The following is a 10,669-nucleotide window of genomic DNA, read 5'->3' on the forward strand; positions in this document are numbered from 1 at the left end:
AGGTTGAATCAAGATATCACAATTCAAATACTTGAAGCTGCTTTATTCTCTTTTAATTTTCACCTTTCCTTCCAATTCCAAAACATTAGATGTATTATATTTCAAATTTCATTCCAAAAGTATGGTTTGTAATTCCCAATTAAGCACGCTAAGATTTTACTGTTTACTGCTTTTCTAGGATGAGCAAACTGATAACATAAAGCTTTTAAGCAAAAAAAGACTTATGATTACCATATTATCTTACAGTAACTAGGTTTACAGTTTCAATATACTAAAAGTCATTTCCTCTTCTAACATATTCTTCCCAACTAATCAAAGACAATCCCTGCACCAATAGAAATTTAAAAAGGAAAATGATGTCTTTTCAGCAAACCAAACCTTAATTAATTATACATCCATATTCAACCTTGAATCAAGAACTTATTTTAAAAAACTAAAAATTCACATTCAACTTTGAATGAAGAACTCTTTTAAAATATATATATATATATATATATATATATATATATATATATATATANGAAGTCTAGTTTTCAATAAATTAAACGGTTCCTAATTTCGACATTCCTACACCAAGATATGAATCTTTTGGCGAGACTGCGCAAATCTGGAATTGATAGCATGGTGCAATGTAAAGTTGATTTCAAAATATTATCTGGGATGATTCAGAAGTTTTTTGATTGAGAATTTTGGATATGTTCTAGGTCTTGAAGTCTAGTTTTCTTGAAATCAAACGGTTTGTAATTTCGATATTTCTACACCGAGATATGAATTTTTTGGTGAGACTGCGCAAATCTGGAATTGATAGCGTGGTGCAATATAAAGTTGATTTCAAAATATTATCTGGGACGATTCTGAAGTTGTTTGATTGAGAATTTCGGATACATTCTACATCTTGAAGTCTAGTTTTCTTGAAATCAAATGGTTTGCAATTTCGATATTTCTACACCGAGATATGAATTTTTTGGTGAGACTGTGCAAATCTGAAATTTTCAACATGGTGAAATCGAAAGTTGGTTTCAAAATATTATCCGGCGCGATTCTGAAGGTTTTTGATTCTGAGTATTGGATATATTTTAGATATTGAAGTCATCAAACGGTTCATTATTTGGACTCTCCCACGACAAGATATGAATCATTTGTTACAAGCACGTAAAGCTGAAAATTATGCGACTAAGATAAAAGTCGAACAATGTAAAGCAAAAGAGAAGCTGAAATATTTAAGCCCTCGAAGCCTCCAAGTTGAAGTCTTCAAGTGTATTCAAGTTGAAGTCCCCAAGTTGAAATCTTCAACCCCGTCGGTCTTCAAGTTGAAGTCTTCAAATCCGCTGATCTTCAAGTTGAAATATTTAGGCCCTCCAAGTCTCAAAGTTGAAGTCTTCAAGTTCGTTGGTCTTCAAGTTGAAGTCTTCAAATTCGCTGATCTTCAAGTTGAAATATTTAGGCCCTCCAAGTCTCAAAGTTGAAGTCTTCAAATCCGCTGATCTTCAAGTTGAAATATTTAGGCCCTCCAAGTCTCAAAGTTGAAGTCTTCAAGTCCGTCGGTCTTCAAGTTGAAGTCTTCAAATTCGCTGATCTTCAAGTTGAAATATTTAGGCCTCTTCGCGGGTTTGTCCTTAAAAGGAGCTATAACTTTCAAATCTTAAGGTGGACATATGAGTCCCTTTGCACCTTAAGTTGGCCTTGCCGAAAGTCGGGTCGTTTTGAGAGTAATCTCTCCGATAGTCAGGCCACATTGAGAGTAACTCTCCGATAGTCAGGCCATTTTGAGAGTAATCTCTCCGATAGTCGGGCCATTTTGAGAGTAATCTCTCCGATAGTCAGGCTACATTGAGAGTAATCTCTCCGATAGTCGGGCCGTTTTGAGAGTAATCTCTCCGATAATCGAGCCACATTGAGAGTAATCTCTACGATAGTCGGGCAAGGATGAGTACTCATCCCCTCACACCCCAAGATTGTCTTCTTCATGCATGGATCATCTCGTTGAACAAGAACATATCTTTCTCGCTTGACCAACAAAAAAATGACAAAAGAAGAAAAACACAAGAAAAGAAGAAGAAATTACCTTCTCGTCAATGCTTCCAAGTCGTCAAAAGTAGACTCAAGTGGCTTGCAAATACTGCGAATTGATGCTAACAAATACGAGCATATGGGTTTATATAGGCATGGCAGAGACAACTTGAACGAGTAACTTTCGATGTGGGATAGCTGTTCCAATTTGCATTATAAAAGGACTTTGTACTCAAGGCGGCGAACATTTCCTAATTACATGCAAATTGGAAAAGGGACGTTTGCAATGTTATAATTTTAGTAAAGTAAGGAAAGATATCCTAGCTGACTCCTTCGATGGTTACAGCTAATCTACGTGAGCTAGCTTAAGTGACTTCTTATGTCATAGCTATCCAAAGATCAAATAAAGTTTCATACAAGTTTAGGTGAATTGTAACTTAGGCTTACGGGGAAAAGAGGCATGTTACTTTGCTGGGAGATCAAAGTGAAGACATAATTGTCTTACTCCAATGTGAATGCAATATATAAAAAAAAAGTATCTTCCTCGAATGAAATAAACCCGAGCTAATACTTCAAGCCTAGTCTTTAAAAGTTTAAAAACCTTGACGAGTCTTGAAGTAGGGGGCATTTGTAGGCATATAAAATTTATTGATTTCAAATTCAATAAATAATTTGGATTATATTTAAATATATTAGTCCAAATAAATATTTTGGGCTAATATAATTGGGTTAATTATATAAGACCAATATTATTGGGCTAGCTCATTTAATTGGGCTAAAGTAATGAGCCCACTTCATTAAGCCCAATATGCCATCTTCCTAGAGGCCCAGTTTGGTGCTACGTGTTAAATGACGTGGCGCGCCAAGTCAAACGGAAGAACCAATAGGATCATGCCACGTGGCACAATGACAAGGTATGTCAAGTCACACTAAAAGGCCAATGAAATCGCGCCATGTGTGCAAGTGACATGTTCTGGCCAATCAAAATGCGTCCATGTCACACTTCAATTTGATTGGTCGGAAAGAGTTTGTTCTTATCATAACTCTTCCCTTCCACAACTATAAATAGGGGTCTTCATAACTCAAAAAAGACACCAGAAGTTATAACAAGAAGCAAGAGAGAGCTCGTGGATCAAACACCGCAAATTCCTCCACAAGTTTCAAGCTTCAAGCAATCAAATTCAAGTTCAACAAATCAAGTTAAAGCTCAAGAATGAAGAACAAATCAAGTTCAAGCTCAAGAATGAAGAACAAATCAAGTCCAAGCTCAAGAACGAAGAACAAATCAAGGTTCAAGGAGTGCGAGTTTAAATCAATGTTCGTGCCAGTTGAATTCAAGATCATCGTTCGTGGCGACAAACATAGATTCAAGATCAAGCTCAAAGGCCCTTGAATTTATTTACTGTTGAAAAGAAGAATCAGAGGATTAATAGAGATTGTACACTCAAAATATTAGAAATAAAATACTACGATTGTTGCGATATTTTCGGTCTTGATTTTATTTTCTCGATGCAAATTTATTGTCTATAATTACTAGCATAGTAAACTAGATGAAAAACTTTGTTGATACAAAACAACCCAAAAATAGCCCCAACCACAACATCACTTGCATCACACATGAGCTCGAATGGCAAACTCAAATTTGGAGAGGTAATGATAGGAGTAGTTGTCAACTTGAGCTTCAATTGTTCAAAAGCTCTCATACAATCATCATTTAAATGGAACATGGCATCCTTCTCAAGGAGCTTGCACAAAGGATTCACCACTTTAGAGAAATCCTTAATAAATTGCCAGTAGAAACCCGCATGGCCCAAGAAACTCCGCACACCCTTCACCGAGGTGGGGGTGGAAACTTAAAAATAAGTTCAATCTTCACCTTGCCCACTACAATACCATTCTTTGAAATCTTATGTCCAAGGACAATGCCTTCCTCGACCATGAAATGACATTTCTCCCAATTGAGCACCAAATTAGTTTCCTCACATTTAGCCAACACTTTGTCCAAATTTGTAAGACAATCATCAAAAGAATCTCCAACCACCGATACATGAAGACCTCAAGGTAGCCTTCCATCATGTCCGTGAAAATAGCCATCATACACCGTTGAAAAGCCATCGGTGCATTGCACAAACCAAAAGGCATCCGTTTGAAGGCAAAAGTGCCATATAGACATGTAAAAGTGGTTGTCTCTTGATCTTTCAGAGTAATAATGATTTGGTTGTATCCCAAGTACCCATCAAGAAAATAATAGAAAGCACGGCCGGCCAATCTATCGAGCATTTTATCCATAAATGGAAGAGGAAAGTTATCATTTCTTGTGACTTTGTTGAGCTTACGATAATCTATACAAACTCTCTAACCGGTGAATTTCTTGTAGGAATCATATCATTCTTCTCACTGGTAATAACCATCATGCCTTCCCTCTTTGCGACACATTGAACCGGAGAGGTCCATGAACTATCGGAAATGGGGTATACAACCCCGGTATCCAACCGCTTGATAATCTCCTTTTTGACCACCTCTTGCATAGCTTCATTAATTCTTACTTGATGTTAAATGGACGGTTTGGCACCATCCTCCAACTTGATCTTATGCATACAAAATGCGGGGCTTATACCCCGGATGTCCTCCAAAGTCCACCCAATATCTTTCTTCCTCTTTTGCAACACCGCAAATGTGGAATCGATGTCTACGTTAGTCAAACAAGAGGAAAGAATAACCGGTAAGGTAGAACAAGGTCCAGGAAATTCATACCGAAGGTGTGGTGGCAATGGTTTCAACTCCAAAGTAGGTGGGTCTTCAATAGAAGGCTTTGTATGAGGTGCCTTCCAATTCTCAATATCCAACTATAACTTCTGGGGTGCATAGTTGTAAGACCCCATTCCTTGCAAAGAGTTTGCACATTCCATGAAATCATCCACCTCATCATTATCCAAGTTGATCAAAACGGCTTCCAACATATCACCAACATTGATTGCAGCACTTGTGTCATCAATAATAACGTCGGTCACCAAGTCCACAAAAGAACACACTTTACTGCTATTTGGTTGCCGCATAGACTTGCACACATGGAATACCACTTGTTCATCACCAACCTAGAAAGTGAGTTCTCCAGGTTCAAAATCACAAAGGGCCTTAACCGTAGCAATGAAGGACCTCCCAAGAATGATAGGCACTTCATAATCAATCTAGAATAACATTCTGGCACTGGAAGAATAAACTTATCAGCCTGGACCAACACATCTTCAATCACTCCCAATGGCCTCTTCATGCTATGATTGGCCATTTGAAACCTCATAGATGTAGGTCTTGGTTTCCCAATCCCCAAAGTTTTGAATACTGAATAGGGTATCAAACTGATACTCGCCCCAAGATCACAAAGAGCTTTAGAAAAATTGGCACTCCCAATAGTACAAGAAATCGTGAAAGCACCGGGTTCTCCAACTTAGGAGACATAGAACGAACAAGACCTTGATAGTTTAAAAATTCATTAACCTCTTCTTGGTCACAAGATCTTTCATAAACTTGGCATAACCGGGCATTTGTTCCAAAGCTTCTACCAATGGCACGTTGATGAAGAGACTTTTCATCATTTGAATAAACTTCTTGAATTGATTCTCACCATTTTTCTTAGCACAAGATAATTCTTATCAAGAGCAAGAAGAAGAGGTACAATTTGTGAACAATTACCAAGGTCAACAGAGCAATTTTTAAGGCTCCAAACAAAATCAATGGTATTCTCAAAATAACCAAGGCAATTGCGATTCTAACAACCAAGAGAATTGGCATAACAACAACAATAACTAAGGGAATTGGGGAGGCAACAATCAAGAAAATTGGGGAAACAATAATAATCATGCAAATTGAGAATCGGGTTTTCAAAGTCCCCCAATGTACCAACAACCAAGCAACCCACCTCTTTTTCCTTCACACGGTTCGAGTTCTTCAAACAATAAAATGGTTCGTATTGAGAACATGTTAAAGCAAATGATGGAGAAGAATGCGTATTCGGATGCCTAACTTGCCTCACATACCACATCAATCCGCAATCTTGAAGTTTAAACGGGGAAAATTTTTCAAGCTCTTAATACTAGTCCTAAGGGTGCACTACCCAGTGACACGGTAAAGGGTGGTAACAACAAGGGGCCATGACGTGGAGGTTACCACAAGAAGTGGAAGAGGCGGGACTGCACCCACCTCAAATGAAAAACAACTTATAGATGATGACCAAGTGATCCAAGAGGAGGAGATCCCAAGAAATAATGTTCAAGTACAAGATGAAGTTCGGATTGAAATTGATGAAAATGTGGAGGAGATCCAAGAGGAGGTGAACCCGTCTAGGGAACACATTATAAACATTCCGAAACTGGTGGTGTCAAAGGCTAAGGCACCTTTTCCAAAGCCTCCACCTCCTTACCCTCGAAGAGGCACCAAATCAGTGCGGTCCGCGCTAGGTAGGTTCAGAGAGTCGTTTTCCCTCCCTTCCTCGGCGCAACCGCGGGGCATTTTTGTGCGGTCCGCGCCAGGTCTTCAGTACAGTATATAAAGTCGGGATTTTCAGTCATTTTTCACTTTTTCAAAACCCAAAACATAAGAGGCGATTTTCCAAACGATTCTTCTTCTTCAAAACGATTGGTAAGTCAATTCTAACTTATTTTCTTTACTCCTTGACATCTTTAAACATAATTTCAACTTCAAAACAAAGATTTTAATGGGGAAATTTGGGGATTTAGGGTAGAACCTAGGTTTTCTAAACTTGGGGGTTTTGGACCTCAATTTGAGGTCCGATTCCAAAATAACTCACATATCTGAGTTCATGGGGGAATGGGTAATCGGGTTTTGGTTCGAACCTCGGGTTTTGACCACGTGGGCCCGGGGGCATTTTGGGAATTTTGAGTAAAACTTTGGGAAATTTATTTTTCATGCATTCAAATTGATTCGATTAGCAGTTGTTGATACATTCAAGTAATTTGTGATTAGATTCGAGCGGTTTGGTGGTGAATTCGAGGGGTAAAGCTATACTAGAGGATTGAGTTGTGTTTGGAGCATTCGAGGTAAGTGTTTGATCTAATTTTGTCTTGAAGGAATAGGATTAGAGTGTCATTATTTGCTAATTGCTAAATGATCGAGTACGGTGTATAGGCATGGTGACGAGTATCTATACACCGGTGTCTAGCATGACCGTGGGTCCTTGTATGTATTTATCATGATATTGTTATGACTCTTCCATGTTAATTGATGTATTCTATGCAATGTGAAGAGTAAGAGAACTAATTACGAATTGTAAATTCTTTGGAGCATTGGCTCGAATGACACAAAGACTATGGAGTAAGAAATGAAAGAAATAGAAAGTGATATGAATAATCCCTTGCCGGGATGGTTTGAATACATTGATTATCTCCCTTGCCGGGACATTTCTTATTATTTGTTTATCCCCTCGCCCCGTTTGGTTGTGATTACTGTTTGGGTGAGGAAGAGTGATTATGCACGAAGGGTCATTCCGTGCCATGTTTTGATTATATATGCACGAAGGGTCATTCCGTGCCATGTTTTGATTATATATGCACTAAGGGTCATTCCGTGCCATGTTTTGATTATATATGCACGAAGGGTCATTCCGTGTCATGTTTTGATTATATGTGCACGAAGGGTCATTCCGTGCCATGTTTTGATTATATATGCACGAAGGGTCATTCTGTGATATGTTTTGATTATATTTGCACGAAGGGTCATTCCGTGCCATGTTTTGATTATATTTGCACGAAGGATCATTCCGTGCCATGATATGAGGGTTACGTGAGGGAAAGCGCGAAGGGTGATGCCGTGCACTTTATTTGATTGCTTTTGGTGAGAATGACAATAAAAGCACGAAGGTTGATGCCGTGCAACTGTTGATTTTCCTGCTCTCATTAATTATTGTTATTGCCCTGTTTCTTACTTAAATTGTTGACTTTATATCTGGACTGTACTCCCCCATAGTATGCTCCCCTCCCTCTTAACTGTTTAATTTCTTTGTTCTTTCCTTTTATTGCATATATGTATTGAACTGCACAGGTTGGTTTGGTAGTCTTGTCTAGCCTCATCACTACTTTGCCGGGGTTAGGCCAGGCACTTACCAGCACATGGGGTCGGTTGTGCTGATGCTACACTTCTGTGCTCTTTTGCACAGATCACGGTACCGGAGCAGCTTTTGGACCACAGCAGTAGGATATTGATCGGGAGCTGACTTCAGTCCAGGGACTTACGAGGTAGCCTAGCTGGCGTTCGCAGGCCAGAGTCCCTTTTCTATGTTTTAGTTTGTTTTCATTGTACCGAGACAAACATTGATGTATTTCTATTCAGACTTGTTTTTAGCACTCCTTAGTAGTTCGTGAGTTAGCGACACCAGTCTTGGGTAGAGAACTGTTAAACTTCCGCATTTTTGGTTTTCATTTACCTATGTTTTTAAGACTTCCGCTTTTATTTAAATGACTCGTAATATTTATATTGTTGAGGTGTTATCAGGGAATACTGAAATGTTTGGCTTGCCTAGCTCCGTTAGTAGGCGCCATCACGACTCCCGATGGTGGNTGGTATCTTTTTCCACAATGATCTTTTGATGCCACATGTGTTGTGCCTTGAACTTGAATGGGATGGCGTTCCCCTGGAAGTCTGCTTTGTACTGAACCATTTTGGAAACTCGTGGTATAACCTGTTTTCTCCCAGCTTGCCTCATAATCCTGATAGGAGCATAAGGATAGATACCCCTCAATCCGATTAGCACTAGATGAGGAGTATCTCTCGACCTGATGATGAATTCACTGCTAGTGCTCTTTTGCACAGATCACGGTACTGGAGCAGCTTTTGGACCACAGCAGTAGGATATCGATCGGGAGCGGACTTCAGTCCAGGGACTTACGAGGTAGCCTAGCTGACGTTCGCAGGCCGGAGTCCCTTTCTATGTTTCAGTTTGTTTCCATTCTACCGAGACAGACATTTATGTATTTCTATTCAGACTTGTTTGTAGCACTCTTTAGTAGTTCGTGAGATAGCGACTCCAGTCTTGGGTAGTGAAATATTAGACTTCCGCATTTTTTTTTTGGGTTCTCAGTTATTTATGTTTTAAAAGACTTCTGCCTTTATTTAAAGACTCGTTATTTTGTTATTGTTATGTTGTTATCCGAAAATGTTTAAATGTTTGGCTTGCCTAGCTCCAACAGTAGGCGCCATCACGACTCCCAACGGTGGGAAATCCGGGTCGTGACAAGTTGGTATATACAATAATATTAAGTTGACCTACAAGTAACAGGAATAGATAACCTTTATTATCAAGACCTTGTTTGGCCATGCTACCAAAATTTTAAGTGTTCGAAAGTGTTTTTCCTCTAAAAAATGCTTTTAAAATAAAAGCCTTTTTAAATGTCAAATTACGAAAAAGTAAGTATCTATTTTCTTTACAATTAATTTTATTCAAATGAAAAATTTTAAATTACTTATTATTAGAGACCTTACTTAAGTCTTTTAATTTTATTTAATTAAAATATTTCACCATCTGTTTGAAATTTAGTGAGATCTGTGAAACATGAGAGCAAAGAGACAATGGAGAAAACCATGGTAATTAATGAGAAAGGGGATAATCCTCTAATGGTGATTTCTCTTTTGAAATCAATAAATGATAGTTTTTGTAAATAAAAGTTAGTGATCATATTTTAGCTTGAGTAATTAATTTTCTGCTTATGGGTCAGACGATAGGAAATTGATAGTTTTGTAAACAACAATTTAATGACAAGGATATTGTTGTATTGAAGTAATTAATTTTCTATTTTTACCTATGGGACCCACAGCAGAAAATCTTCTGGTGCTGCTCAAAATTAAGTACTACCTTAGATAAAAATTAAGTTCTCTATAATTTAAAACTAGTATTAGTACCCGCGCGGATGCGCGGACACTAATCATATCAAATATTTAAGTTATTTGGATTGTATGTAAATAATCTTAAAGTTTACACTTTCTCAGTAAATATACATAATCATTGGATATTAATTACATGAAAAAAACTAACCATTTCTTCTATTTTTCTTTTTTGATACCATTCTTGCCGGTGTCATTGGATCCTAAAAATAGTCAGGAAGCAAAAAAAAAACTCATATTTATGGCAAAACAATCAAATGTTGAGACAATGAATGACTCTTTAGATAAGACTTAACTCTTTTACTACTACTTGAACTCTTATTTGAAGTGCCGATATCTCTTAAAAAATATTTCTGTCTTAAAATTTCAGTTTCTAAAATATTATTTTTCAATAAAAATTATTTTTATAATAATGTAATTGAAAATATTATTCTTAATTCAAAACTTATTTTAGTTGGCTATCCATAAATATAAAAAATTCTTTAGCTAGTGAATTTTTTTTACTTCATTTTGATATTTGACATTAACCATGTTCAATATCTGAGTTATTTGAATTATATGTAAATAACCTTAACATTTAAATCTTCTAAATAATTATAGATAATTGTCAGATATTAATTAAGAAACACTATATGAAAACAGACTAACATTTTCTCAATTCTCACAGTGATAATTTTATTTTTGCACTATTCTCATAGGTGTCATTGGAACCTAAAAATAGCCACAAAGTGAAATAATAACTCATATTTATGGCAAAGCACAAAGGTTG

The sequence above is a fragment of the Nicotiana attenuata genome, unplaced genomic scaffold (assembly GCF_001879085.1).
Source record: "Nicotiana attenuata strain UT unplaced genomic scaffold, NIATTr2, whole genome shotgun sequence".
In the NCBI taxonomy this organism is placed as follows: domain Eukaryota; kingdom Viridiplantae; phylum Streptophyta; class Magnoliopsida; order Solanales; family Solanaceae; genus Nicotiana; species Nicotiana attenuata.